Below are 14,760 nucleotides of genomic sequence, written 5' to 3' on the forward strand. Positions count from 1 at the left end.
CTTCTTACGTTCTCTACATTAGCTGCTTGCCTGTTAGACCAATACTATAATCTATGCAATGATATCTTTACCAGTTAGTTTAGCCAACATTAGCATGCTTGGAAGGAAATAGTGACAGATTGTGTTTACAGTCAACACAAAGTGGAAATAAAACAAGTGGGACAAACGGTGACTGCCTTCTCTTGTGGTTTGTCACAAACCACAAGAGAAGGCAGTCCAACATTTATAATAAGCTAACGTAACGTTAGCATGGCTGTGGCTGTAGTGCTAACGTTACTGTCAGTCGGCTCTTGTTAGTTTGAAAAGGCTTTCAGAAATAATTAGTCAGCTTTCAAATCTTTAATGTTAGTGTGTAAGTGTTGAATGATGTCTTACCTACCTGTTTCAAGCCAAACCTAGAAAGTTAACAGTATTTTAGAGAGTTAATTCAGTTTGTGAGTTTAGGAATGAGAAATGTCATTATTAATGGCAAAAACATAAAAGATGGCCAAAAGCCTTAGAAGAAATACAAATATATAGAGAATGAAACAAGATTAAACAAACAACAACATCAATTGACTGAAATGTGACTAATCTTTATCTCAAAATAATACCGCTGTTGGGAGGCTTAAAGAAGAAAAAGAACAAGTGAAGAGTACACAGAGAGATGTTCCTGCATGCTGGTCATTTGAAGTTTGCTCTTTAACACCATATCACTGCTCCCACCCTGCAGCAAAAGGCACACTTTAATAACACCTAAGTGACTCACCCATTAAATTGGTCTGACATCTCGGCTGATCCCGTGGTATTCCCAGTTTGGAGGGGGGGCTGCTGGCTTGCTTTGGACTCTGTAACTCATCACCGGGGCCAGTGATAATACCCCTGAACCTGTGGCTGTCTTGTGCAGGGCTTTGGCTCCCATGAAATAGAATCATCACCCCGTGCAACAAAACAAATAAATCCTTCTTCCAAGTCTCCTTTGATATGTAATGAGTCAGTGTTTCACTCTTCTGAGATCTTGTTATGTGGCGTATCAGTGATGTGGCTCTCTGCGGCCTGGGTTCATCCGTCAAACTGGATATTTCCACCTCAAAATAATGATCCTCTGCTGCACCCAGGGCCCCGCTAAAGTATCTGCTTATTTAAGATGGCTTTGCACCGTTGTTCCGTGTAGGTAACACCTGGCCCTCAGGAGTCGTCTGCAGAGGCTTACAAGTGGAGAGCCCCCTGACAGAGATGGAGACACAAACAAGTCTTGTATCAAGAGGTGGTGGGTTTGTTTGCGATGTGTGAGTAATGCTATGGTTATTGTCTGTGGATTTACACCAATGATGGATGCCATAAAAATATATACCATACTTAGCAGCGGTGTTGGGCTCCAATAACCACAAAGCAGAACCTTACTGTATGTTGTTAGGAGAGACGTTTTAGGGATTCAAGTGACAGAGTAAGTCAGGCTGCCATTCCAGGATGACTATGTTCTGCATAAGCTGGGGATCATATCTCAGATATTTCTTTGAATTCGAGAGGCACCATACATACAGGTAAAATATTGATTTTTTAATACAGTGGTAAATTTTTAAGCAATTGGCTCGACATGTATTTTCTCCAATAAGTGAAAGAAAACCCCCAAAATACACATACAAATACTTTGTCTATTTACATCAGTTAATTTCTCTTAAAGTCCCCGAATGTAGGATAGGATGATGCCACATTAGCATATTTAAACACAAATATTTCACAAATGTTGTAAAAAAAAAAAATACAGCAAATAATTGGCTCGATCTAAATGATCAGTCGGGGAAGTTTCACAGAGAAGATGATTCTTTATTTAAATCCATATTTTAGAAGGTTTTATAGAGGGTTTTGTTGATATGTCATTCATTGCCTGATTTATAGTGCATTTTAATTCTAAAAGCACAATTGAATCAAAAGTCTCAAGTATGGCACTGTTACGTCCCCACTAGGGATGAGGAAGTGCAACACACACCAGTTGGAATTGGTAATAGTTATAAGTAGATTTATTATAAAAAGGGTAAACAAAATTGAAGGCACACAGCCTGAACAAACAAAAGGGACAAAAGAGCACAGGAACCAAACAAAAGGAGGACTCGAAAAAAAATTGCATACAAGGAAATAACACTATCACACTAAATAAGAAACTAAACAAAACCTCACTTTAAAAGTGGTACAACTAACACGAAGAATATATACAAAAACACAGCTAAACTAAAGGAAACAGTCACACAATACTAACCACTCTAAACACTATCTAAACACAAAACACACAAGTTAACCACAGAACAAAGAGCTAGTGATGTTACGTATTGCGCCGAGGCTTCGGAGCGTGTGTCGAGTAATCCCCGAAGCTTTTTGTGAAGCATGTATCGAGGCTTGTATCGTTTTGGGCCAGTGAGGTCATCGATGACAAACGAAGCCTCGCTGCCTGTTGATACCACATGACTGCTTCAGGAAGCGATTCAGATCGGTTGAACCGTTGAACCACAACGCTCATAATACCCATGGATGTATACTAAGAATCATATTACCCCTCCTGTACCCGGCGGGCCTGGGGACACGATGGAATCAAGAGAGCTCAGACCCTCACTCATATATAGGTCGGAACATGTCATAAGTAGGCTATAAATAGATACAAGCATAAATAAATGTAGGAATAAAAACATCAATAAATACAGGAATAAATATGTTGCAGTGTTTTCAGGGAGCTTTAGTGTGTGTGCTGTGGCTCAGCTGGAAAGCAGTTGACTCATGACCGCAGGGTCCCTGGTTCAACGACTGAACAATACTTATTTTTTGTTGTTTATAAAAGCTACAGCTAAATGAGATAATGTAGTTAATAAATGTATTCTTTGATATGGTTTGGCCTTTCTCAGGCTACAACATGGTTACGTTTATGAATATTATTAAGGAATACAAATCCCTCTTTGCAATGTTTACCAGCCTCCTTAGGCTTTTCAATCACAATCATTAAACTGGAATAAATACAATATTGTTAACATGAAAATATGATTTAATGTTCGTTGTTTAGAGTTATTCTAAGGCTTTACTCAATGAGAACTCGGTATGAGATAGAGCACACTGTTGAGATGTCCAATCTGCCTGTTTTACACACTTTGACCAGCAGGGGGTTTGTGTTCAGATGAAGCCCATGATGAAGCCTCATGAGATGAACCCTTTTGCGAACCAATTGGCTGGAAAGCTTCAAAGCTTCATAAGGCTTCATCTCGCCATCACTACAAAGAGCAAAGAGCAAAGAGCAAGTAGCAAGTAGCAAGTAGCAAGTAGCAAGTAGCAAGTAGCAAGTAGCAAGTAGCAAGTAGCAAGTAGCAAGTAGCAAGTAGCGAGAGGCGTCTGTTCACTCAACAGAGGCTCCCGAGTGATCATTGTCCCCAAGCTTTGTAGTAATCTCCAGCCGTAACGGGCACCAAAAGAAAACACATATTTTGAACATAGTTCTATACAAGGTTTAGATTTCTGTTCTGGAACTGTATGCAAATCAGCAAAACATAGTGTACCATTTGCATATGTAATAATAACATTAAACAAATATATATACTTTCCTTATTTACGTCATATACTGATATTTATTTGGGAAATATTGAATAATACTTTGATATTAAAAGTCAGTTTTGCTTTTTCCATCGAATTCATGATACAAATCTTCATATTAAATTCATGTTTTGTGCGTTTCCGCCTACATATAGCTGAATATGTATAATGACATTTATTATTTTAATTCTGCCTCCTTCACTGATGCATAATGCTGGTGCATGCTTCCAGAGATACATCTCATGATTACCCTTGATCTACTTCATATCAGGCTGCAAATGGTGCTTGATCTTTTTTATAGTTAAGTGACAATATCATGTTCTATAGAAAAGGCTGTTCCTTGATAATAGCATCTCCCTCCACTTAAACCAAGGATCAAAGTAATATGTCTGTTATTATATGAAGGAAGTCATATACGCTGGTCTATACTATGTCTGATTACGATATGTATCAAAGCTCCATACACTTTACAGAGTTTTAGGCTAGGGAAAAGACATCTGTCCTGTAGATGAAAGGCCTATTCCTTTTTTATAATAAGAATTCATAATTTCATTCAAAAAATTACAACTTACATATTGTATTAAACCTTTAATCTAGTCTATAATAGCATCACAGATGAGGACACATCAATGGATGGAGCTGCTTTGTTTTCAATTTGCTGAAAGATCTGTATCTGCTAACAGTGTCAGTCTCTGCATTTCCTTTACCCACTGTACCCACACTGCCTTTAACTCATCTGTGAACAGCTTTTTGTCAGAACAGGTCTGGATGGCACAGGGTCGAGTATCCGGCCAGGAGAAACAGTTGGTGCTGTAGTGTTGAGAAACAGCTTGCCCCTGATACCTGGCCTGCTCTTCATTGTACTGTCAGACCCACGGAGGACCCTCCCCGGCCCTATCCTCCACCCTGCTCTCTGTCGTAATTGAGCTGGGCTTTGGGACTGTTTCTAAAACCCAGTGTGTTCCCAAGATGCAACCTTAAGCCCATCTTAAATAATCAGAACACCGCACAATGGGAAGCTTTTCCTAAACCTAGCAGGTAGCCAAACGCAAAGGATCAAGTGAATCACTGAGAGAGGCTCATATCAGAGGGACTTAAAGAAAGAGAAACCTTGTTTGGGGCGATTCCCGTATTTAATATCATCATCACGGCAAAGGCCTGTTCCATTAAAGCACTTGCAGGAAGTCGTTTTTGCAGCAGCCGTACGGACGATTGAAGCAGAACAGAAAACTGTATTTCATGTTGACTGGTTGTCTGAGACTCAATCTCCTTAACATGATCTGCATCATTAGCTGCACCTTATCAGCAAAGAACTACATGGAGTCATTTGTTTATGAAATTGTCTACGAGGGTAAATATAAGTAATGGCAGGATTTGTACATTATGTTCACTAATACTATCAGCACCAGCCAAACTGGCTGAACAACTCTTCAGGGGTTGCTATCAGAGAGCTTTGAATAAAGAGGAACCTTGTTCACCACCTTGCCCACTCGTCCTGCTCCCTTCTGTATACAGGGGAATGAAGGTGATGATTGAGCTTCATTAGAGGGGCACATGAGGAGCGTGGCCCGCTGCCTCAGCTGTGTTGCTAATTGGCGCTGCATGTGGGTTTGATGTGGAGCGCCGCAGAAGGGGAAGACATCGGGGCGGGCCGAGCATGTGACCTGGGACCCTCGCCAAGCGCCGCGCAGCCTCTCTCTCTCTCTCTCTCTCTCTCTCTCTCTCTCTCTCTCTCTCTCCTCTCTCTCTCTCTCTCTCTCTCTCTCTCTCTCTCTCTCTCATGTCTCTCTCTCTCTGCTCTCTCTCTGCTCTCTCTCTCTTCTCTCTCTCCTCTCTCTCTCCCTGCTCTCTCTCTCTCTCTCTCTCTCCGCTCTCTCTCTCCACTCTCTCTCTCTCTCTCTCTCTTCTCTTCCTCTCTCTCTATGTCTCTCTCTCTCTGTTCTCTCTCTCTCTCTCCCTCTCCCTCTCTCTCTCTCCCTCTCTCTCTCTCTCCGCTCTCTCTCCTCTCTCTCTCTCTATGTCTCTCTCTCTCTGCTCTCTCTACTCTCTCTCTCTCTCTCTCCCTCCGCTCTCTCTGCTCTCTCTCTTCTCTCTCTCCCTCTCTGTCAATTCAATTCAAAAGCTTTATTAGCATGACCATATTGTCAAAAGTGTCAAAAATACACACAAATAAACAAGTAAACAGTTATTAACAAACTGCTAAGAACGTGTTTGTTTTTTTTACAAGGAATACAGATTCACCGTTTGAACCGAGTGTCAGGACCAGCTGAGAGAGGGGACTCTTGTTCATCTCTTGATGCTGCAGGGCTTTGTGGTGGTAGGAGTGGGGGTCACTTTCTTTTAGATGTAGCCAATATTTAATTGATGGTTTCTGGATTTGTATTAATAATGGAAATGTGCCTAATTCCGCTCTGCAGGCGTTGTTAGTTGTTCTCCTGTGAACCTGGAGGATGCGTTTGCAAAACTCATTGTGAGCATTTTCTATTGGATGGTTTTCCCATTTGTCAAATGTTTGGTTTGTTTGTGGGCCCCACACTTCGCTTCCATAGAATAGGACGGGTTGTATTACTGATTGAAGTCATTTAAGCCAAATTAAAATGTGAATTTGAATTTGCCTTTTTATTGCATAAAACGCCCTGCGTGCTTTCTCTCTCATTTCCTTGACAGCTTGATTAAAACTTCCAGTGGAACTTATTTTCAGGCCTAAATAATTATATTCTGGACAATGTTCTATTGTCTGTGTCCCAATTGTAAAGTCAGTGTTGTTTACCTGACATCTGGATCTTTTTTGAAATATCATTGTTTTTGTCTTTGTGATGTTGACTGCCATGGCCCAGGTCTGACAGTAACCTTCGAGTATATTTAAACTCTGTTGAAGTCCTTCTTTTGTGGGACTTAACAGGATTAAATCATCTGCATACAGCAGGAACCTGATCTCTGTTTTGTGGAGTGTGAGCCCAGGTGCTGTGGACTGTTCTAAGATAGTGGCCAGTTCGTTAATGTAGATGTTGAACAGGGCCGGTGATAAACAGCATCCTTGTCTTACTCCCCGTTCTTGAGAAATGAAGGTGGTTCTCTTGTGTCCGATCTTGATGCTGCACATGTTGTTTGTGTACATATATTTGATTAGGTCAAATGTTTTCCCCCCTATACTGCTTTGAAGGAGTTTGTTGAATAGACCAACATGCCAAATCGAGTCAAATGCTTTTTGGAAATCGATGAAACAGGCAAATATTTTGCTTTTATTTTGATTAACATATTTGTCAATTAGAGTGTGTAGGGTGTAAATGTAGTCTGATGTGCAGTGATTTGGTAAGAATCCAATTTGGCTTTTGCTCAGAACATTGTGTTTCGTAAGGAAGTCTATAAGCCGGGAATTTATAATACTACAAAAGACCTTCCCCAGGTTACTGTTCACTAGGGGTGTAACGGTTCACAGAAGTCACGGTTTGGTTCATACCTCGGTTTGGGGGTCACGGTTCGGTACGGGTTCGGTACAACAAGGAAAAGCAAAAAAAAGTCCCAAATGCATAATTTTTTTTGCTGTTATTTATTTGTAACAGTAGTGCAAGTTTTGGTATGAAAATAAGGAACTCTAACATTTGGAATCATTAACTGTATTACACAGTTAAAAAGAAACCACAAACAGTAACACACACATTCAGATGGCCATATTATTTATAATGGCTGATGTCAAACAAAAAGGTTAAATAAGCTGTACAACTAAAAAGAATGTCTTGACAATATTAAAATAAATAATAAGAAAGTGTTTCAATCACAATCAATAGAAGGCAATACAGAACTGTATAACATCTCCTGATGTCAAAATATAAAATAAATACAATGATAAATATAAAACTAAATAAAATCTGTACCTTTAGGAGCAATGTCTAACATGTGCAGTTAACTTGTGAGTGTGTGAGGCCATTATGCCCAAATAAAGGTACTCAAGCTTTACTCTATTTTCAAGTTTGTCTTCAGAAAGATGAGTTAGTCTACGTTGTCAGCATTCGCCGTGTGACTGCATGTGCCGAACCGTGACGTCCGAACCGTGACGGTACGGGACGAATACGGATACCGTTACACCCCTACTGTTCACACAAATGCCTCTGTAGTTATTAGGGTCAGATTTATCGCCGTTTTTAAAAATGGGTGTTATGAGACCACGATTCCAGCTGTCAGGAAAGTAACTACAATCGGTATCAAATTGAATAGTTTGAGTATAGCCAATCTGATCTTTTTACTTGAGTGTTTTAGCATCTCGTTCAATATGCCGTCAAACCCACTTGCTTTTTTTGGTTTTAGGTTAATCAACTTTTTGTCCAGTTCCTGTTCAGTAATTAGAAAGTCCAAAGGGTTCTGGGAGTCCGTGATGACCAATTCTAATTTGTTGAGCTTTTCAGTTATTTGTATTTGTTCTGAGTCAGAATTGAGAGGAATGTTACCATACAGATGTTTGAAGTGATCGGTCCAGATGTCTCCATTCTGTATAACTGGATCATCGTGTTTACTTTTATTTAGATTTTTCCAATTTTCCCAGAATCTGTTTGTGTTTAAAGAATCCTCGATTATTGTTTTTGTGTGTACTGAGCCTTCTTGGTTTTGATTGTACGTTTGTATTGTTTGAGCATGTCGCAGTAAAGGAGGCGTACGTCTGCGTTGCTAGGATCTCTATGTTTTTGGTTCGATATTCGATATAAGTTCTTTCCTTTTTTGTTGACATTCTTCATCAAACCAGTTGATTTATTTTTGTTTTGGGGGCTTGTTGCTGCATTTCTTCAGTTGGGATGTATGAGCTATTCTCATGAAGATGTGGTTAATTGTTCTAACTGCCTGGTCTATGCCTTCTTTATTGTGGTCATATGTGGTGTCCAGAGAGTTGTCTAAGAGTCTTTGATTTTGTTCGTTTCCAATAGCTTTCTGGAACTCTTGTGCACTGTCTGGAGCCCATTTGTATTTTCTTTTAATGTTAAACAGGTTATTGGGTTCAGACTGTGGACTGTTAGTTTCTGTTCTTTTCATGAACACAGTCATTTGGCTGTGATCAGATAAAGGTGTTGTGCAACAATGTACAGACCGAGGCTTTGACAGAGTCGGAGCAGGTCTTTCCCATTCTTGTTTATCTCGGGGTCAGAATTATGGCGAGGGAGATTTGTGGTGTTGCGGGGAAAGTTTTGTCCAAATATATGTTTGTTACCACTCTCTGAGTCTGGATGGGTTCCAGTACGTGCGTTGAGGTCTCCACAGATCAACACTTTTCCTTGGACCTGAAATCTGCAGATTTGGGTGTGGAGGTGTGGGAATATTTCCTCGCTGTAGTAAGGAGAGTCACTCGGAGGAACATATATTCAATCAGGAGAGACGTGATGTATGAGTACATGTTTATTATCGGGACACATGATATGCGGGAATAGTGATTGACGTATTACAACAAGTAACTGTAATGATGTTTTGGCGACTAGGCCCCGGGTTTGCAGGATGATCATTCAGGAGGGAAAGAACCGCTCTGATGAACCCCCCGGGGTCTAGACACTGGTGGTGGTGATAGTAGTTCAGTCCGATCTGAAGGGAGAAGGTTTAGCTTGGCCCTGTATCTAGGAGACAGGAGGCGAAGGGGTGGAGGAGGGTTTTGCGTTGACACCTGAAATGACAACTGACAGGAAGGGGAGAGCAGATTTAAAGAGGTTAGCAGGTGCGATGATTGGCTAGCCGGGGCGTAATGCCCCTGATCACTTATTGAAATAACGTGTGACACCCGATGATGTTGTCTTCCTGATTGAACTTACACTGAGCTATATTTCAATCAGGAGAGACGTGATGTATGAGTACATGTTTATTATCGGGACACATGATATGCGGGAATAGTGATTGACGTATTACAACAAGTAACTGTAATGATGTTTTGGCGACTAGGCCCCGGGTTTGCAGGATGATCATTCAGGAGGGAAAGAACCGCTCTGATGAACCCCCAAAAGAAGTGAAGTATGAAGTACGGAGCTGTGAGCAATCCTTACCTTGCAGCTTAGCTGCGGAGATCTATGGATGAAAAGAGAGATTAACATGGGGACATGATGAGCGCCGGAATCGCTTCCGGGCTGCGGGGTTAGACATGCGCGGGCCCACTGCCCGCAACCTGCACGCAGGGTTAACATGACGCAGACCCACTGGCCGCAACATGCCCTCGCAGTGTTAAACCTAAGCGCGGACCTGTGTCCGCAACCTGCGCCCGCAGGGTTAAACCTAAGCGCGGACCTGTGCCCGCAACCTGCGTCCGCAGGGTTAAACCTAAGCGCGGACCTGTGTCCGCAACCTGCGCCCGCAGGGTTAAACCTAAGCGCGGACCTGTGTCCGAAACCTGCGCCCGCAGGGTTAAACCTAAGCGCGGACCTGTGTCCGCAACTTGCACCCGCAGGGTTAAACCTAACCGCGGACCTGTGTCCGCAACCTGCACCCGCAGGGTTAAACCTAAGCGCGGACCTGTGTCCGCAACCTGCACCCGCAGGGTTAAACCTAAGCGCGGACCTGTGTCCGCAACCTGTACCCGCAGGGTTAAACCTAACCGCGGACCTGTGTCCGCAACCTGCGCCCGCAGGGTTAAACCTAAGCGCGGACCTGTGTCCGCAACCTGCACCCGCAGGGTTAAACCTAAGCGCGGACCTGTGTCCGCAACCTGCATCCGCAGGGTTAAACCTAAGCGCGGACCTGTGTCCGCAACCTGCACCCGCAGGGTTAAACCTAAGCGCGGACTCGGACTCGGACAACTTGACTCGGACCCACGTTCGCGACCTGCACTTGCGGGATTAGCATACGCAGATCCGGAGTCATAGCCTGACATATACGGAACCGTAGACACGTATACATGCTGACGTGTTACCACCACCAGTTATAGGTATATTTACCATCTTTTAGTGTTTGAGGGACCTTTGGATAGCCAGCACGGCACTGATGTCCGGGCGGATGTAGGATGTGAAGGCAGAGGAGGACCATCGTCCGAGTTGTTGCAGGGATGAGGATGAGACGCCTTGATTAGCAGCGGAGGTAGCTGCGCCTATCCTGAACGAATGCCCCGAGAATAATTGGGGCGATAAGCCGGATCTAATGAGAACTTGCTTAAGGTAATGATTGAACTGGTGTTGAGTTAAGGGAAAATCCCCTGAAATAAGAAATAGTGGTGAGAGAGGATTAATGGAAGGTCTAAGATGCAGGAATTTGATCATGGATTCATAAGGGCAGAACTGGGAATCGTTGCGAGCTGCGATGACGGAGCAAGCGCCTCCGCATTTGGAGTGTTTAATGTTTAAACTAAAATGGCTAGCGTGGAAGGATAGGTCGTTAAGGCAGACGTCTTGATTGGGATTGAATGATCGTGAAGCTGTGGTAAATTCGCCTGGTCTAAGAAAAGCATAAAATGCCAGCAGAAATACGGCGTCGAGTAGGGCGTCGATGTAGGGAGAAAATAATCCTTCTCTAAGTTTGGAGAGCATAAGGCGCAGAGTGGAGAGTGTAATGGGTCGTCTATGGTCTAACGCTGGGGGAAACGTTTTTAGAAGACCTCTAAGTATGAGTTTAACGGATAGGTTAGCAAGCAAGCTGGGGAAGCTGGGATCGAAGCAGCGAACGTTAAATTGTACTCCTGCTAAGAGGCCCCGGATGTATTGGGGTTTGAGGTGGCGATCAGTGGCACAGTAGCACATGAAGGCGCACACGGTGGGGATGAGAACGGGTTTAAGTGAGATGCCTACGGAAACACAAAAGAACGCGAACGTTCTCCATGCAAAGTCGTACGTTCTGAGGGTGGAAGTGGCTAAGCCTTTCCTCATAAAATATCTGGCGGACTCTAGGTGCCTAGCTAAGGGGCTCTTGTTTAATGTAGAGAGAGGAGATGCAGAGGAGGAATCCCAACGGGTTGCGGGCTGGCTTCCGGGCAGAGGTTCCGGAAGGTCTGAAATTGAAAGCGAGAGAGGGAATCAGCCACTATATTGAGGTGGCCGGGGACGTGACGAGCTGAGATGAGGAAGTTGTGGGTGAGGGAGGACCACGTGATGCTTCTCATGAACGGCATGATGTCACTGCAAGAGGAGCGACCTTTATTGATGATCCAGACCACTGACTGGTTGTCGCAGAGCACCGAGATGCGTTTCCGTAGCCAGAGGTGGCTCCACACGTGGCAGGCAACAGCAATCGGATAGATCTCGTGCAGGGCGGAGGATGAGGCATGATTGGGAAATGAGGGAGGCCACGGGCCCGCGAACCACTCTCCCTGAAAGAAACCCCCAAAACCCACGGATGGGGCAGCGTCCGTGAAAAACCTCATGGAATCAGAGGAGTACACGAGGTCGTCGTAAAAGAAGGTGATGCCATTCCAGTGGGCGAGCAGGAGAGACCAGAAGCATAGGTCTGAGCGGCAGCCTTCGTCTAGAAACACGCGGTCGTGGAGGTTTGTTACAGCTGACGCTGCGTCCAGGAGGCGGGAGATGAATGAGCGCCCCTGGGGGATGCCGCGCATGGCAAAGTTGAGGTGCCCGAGGAGGGAGAGCAGCTGCTGTTTGGTGATGACTTGTTGCTCGCAATAGGATTTAGTGATGTCGCGTATGCGCTGCAGTTTGGCGATGGGGAGAGATGCTTTCATGTCTATAGTGTCGAGTGTCGGGTCCTATCGTTTTCTCTCCGGACAGGGGGACGCCTAGCTCCTGAAAGCAGCATTTGAGTTTCGCCAGGGAAGCGCCTGAGTTATCCCGAGGGGGATCTATGAGGAGAAAATCGTCCAGCAAGTGGAGAACGGAGGGAATCCTGACATTATTCAGCAGAATCCAGCAGAGAGCTTCGGAATTCTGTTAATACTGCAAAACGGGCCGGAGCGGGGTGCGGACAGATCGAAAATCAGCCTTTTTTTCTCAGAGTATTTATGCGTGGCTACTCCTATTGGGCTTGTCCGGAACACTGAGAACGGGGGTGAGTGAAAAGGACCGATTAGGTATCCTTTGTTGAGTTCTTTCTCGATAAGCTGGGAGACTATGGTGGGTTCTTTAAATGCTGATTGCAGATTTTTTGAAACAAGGGACACGGAGGGAGGAGAAATAACCCCGACCCTGAACCCTTGAGAGAGCCCTGACAGAAGATATTCTACGAACACGGGATCTGGGTGAGTAGAAAGTGCTGCTGCTAAATGTGGGATGTTGATGGGGGTGGAAAGGTGATGTTTCAGGAGTTTTTCCCCCCACGTGGTTTCTGCTGCGGGAAGTTCACGCGCCCGCGCCTGGGGCAAACTGACTTCGGGTGAGCCTCCCTGCAGGCACTGCAGATATGGAGATAAGAACAATAAGCAAAGGTGCAGATACTTTCGTTGAACCTATAACAGATCCTGTCGTCTGGCCTAATCTGCGCCTCTTGCCTATTCTGCACCTGTTTTTTTTGTCTATTATTCCCCGACTGTGACGCAGGAAAAGCTCTGAACCCGGAGAAAGGCACTGATGGGCAGAAGGGGGAGGTGTGGCCCTGCGTCCCGCAGCTGATGCATGAAACAACTTGTTGCCCGCCAGTCGCCATCACGAGCAGCTCGGTGTCCAGCACGGACCAGTCCAGGCGAACGTTGCAGTGGGCTAAGTGAAGCGCTGCTTTGCTAGAAAAGCTCTTGTGATAGGAGTAGAATGTGGATTTCCCAAATTTGAGATAAAGATCGCCGATGAGGCCCAGATAAGCGTCTAACTCAACTCTTCTTTCCGGGTAAACGGAACACAGGACATCGCGGAAGATGCCGAAAGCAACCAGAAATTGTCCTATGTTGAGGTCTTTGAGGAGCCGAGGATCTGCGGACTTAAAAACGGCAGTGATGCTTCCTCCCGTGGCGATTGACTTGTCGCTCTCCGGGGAAGGCAAGATGAGGGTGACTAAAATTATGTCTTTCCCTTCGAGGATTTTCGCTCTCAGCCGAGAGGAAATGTGAGCGTTCTGGGGAATATGAGGCCTACCTGAGTGAGGCGCTGGGAGTGCGGAAGCCAGGGAGTGAGGGGGAGCTATGATTTGTGGAGGAAAACCCCCATGACCCGGCATAAATCCTGTTGGCAGCGAAGCGGGGACCGAGGCCCAGTTCGCAGAAGAGGTTGAAGCTCCAATGGGGCCTTTATCCATGGCCTGCAGGCGAGCGTCAATTAGCAGCATAGAGCTAGCCAAAGATTGCAGGGAGTTTGCTATGCTATCCGTTAGTGGCTGATTACCGGGTCTCTCGGGCTGGGCGACGCTCGGGTGAGCCTGGGAAAAGGTGGACCTTTTAGATGGACCGGCTCTAGAGGGACTTGACTTTTTTTTCCTTTTCCCCCCGCGGCTCCGCCCGCGTCCTCGCTCCGGCCTCTCGGGGGTGATAGCTGGAGAGTTGGCTGGAGCTGCTGGGGCTGCTGCCCTGGGCTGATGGACCGCGCCGGAGACTTGGTCCGAGAGCTCCCGGATCTGGGAGAGAGGGAGATCTGAGGCTGCAGAGATACCCTGCTGCCGTAAATGGGTGATGATGAAGTTTGCTTCTGCTGATTGTGAGCTGTCACGGGAAGCCAGGCGGGCGCTCATGCGCCGGAGGCTTGAGGAGTTCGAAGCTGCATCCGGAGGTACATCGGAGCCAGGATCGAGATCCTTCGAAAACGGTTCGTTATCGGAAGAGTCTGTGTTAGACATTGTGGTTTTGTTTTTCTTTCTTTTCTGAGTGTGTGCGGAGGAGTATTCGTTTACTACCTTGTGTGTTGACACCTGAAATGACAACTGACAGGAAGGGGAGAGCAGATTTAAAGAGGTTAGCATGTGCGATGATTGGCTAGCCGGGGCGTAATGCCCCTGATCACTTATAGAAATAACGTGTGACACCCGATGATGTTGTCTTCCTGATTGAACTTACACTGAGCTACATTTGTACATAAAAACAAATCATTTTCTGTACATGTGATGTTTTTGGATCGTTTAATCCAGATGTGGGAGGGCTCGGATTTTATTATTGTTATGTATTTTGAGAGTTCGAATTTGTGCCAAATTATAATGCCTCCTGAGTCTCTCCCTTTTTTAATTGCTGGGTTTTTGATCGAGGGCAGAATAATTTGTTTGTAATTTGGGGGACAGTGGATGTTGGAATCAGATCTACACCAGGTCTCTTGGAGGATAATAATGTCTACATTTTGTGTGTTCTCTTTAAATTCATCTGTTCTATATTTCTGTCCAAACAGAGAAGAATGT

The sequence above is a fragment of the Pseudochaenichthys georgianus genome, chromosome 4 (assembly GCF_902827115.2).
Source record: "Pseudochaenichthys georgianus chromosome 4, fPseGeo1.2, whole genome shotgun sequence".
In the NCBI taxonomy this organism is placed as follows: Eukaryota; Metazoa; Chordata; class Actinopteri; order Perciformes; family Channichthyidae; genus Pseudochaenichthys; species Pseudochaenichthys georgianus.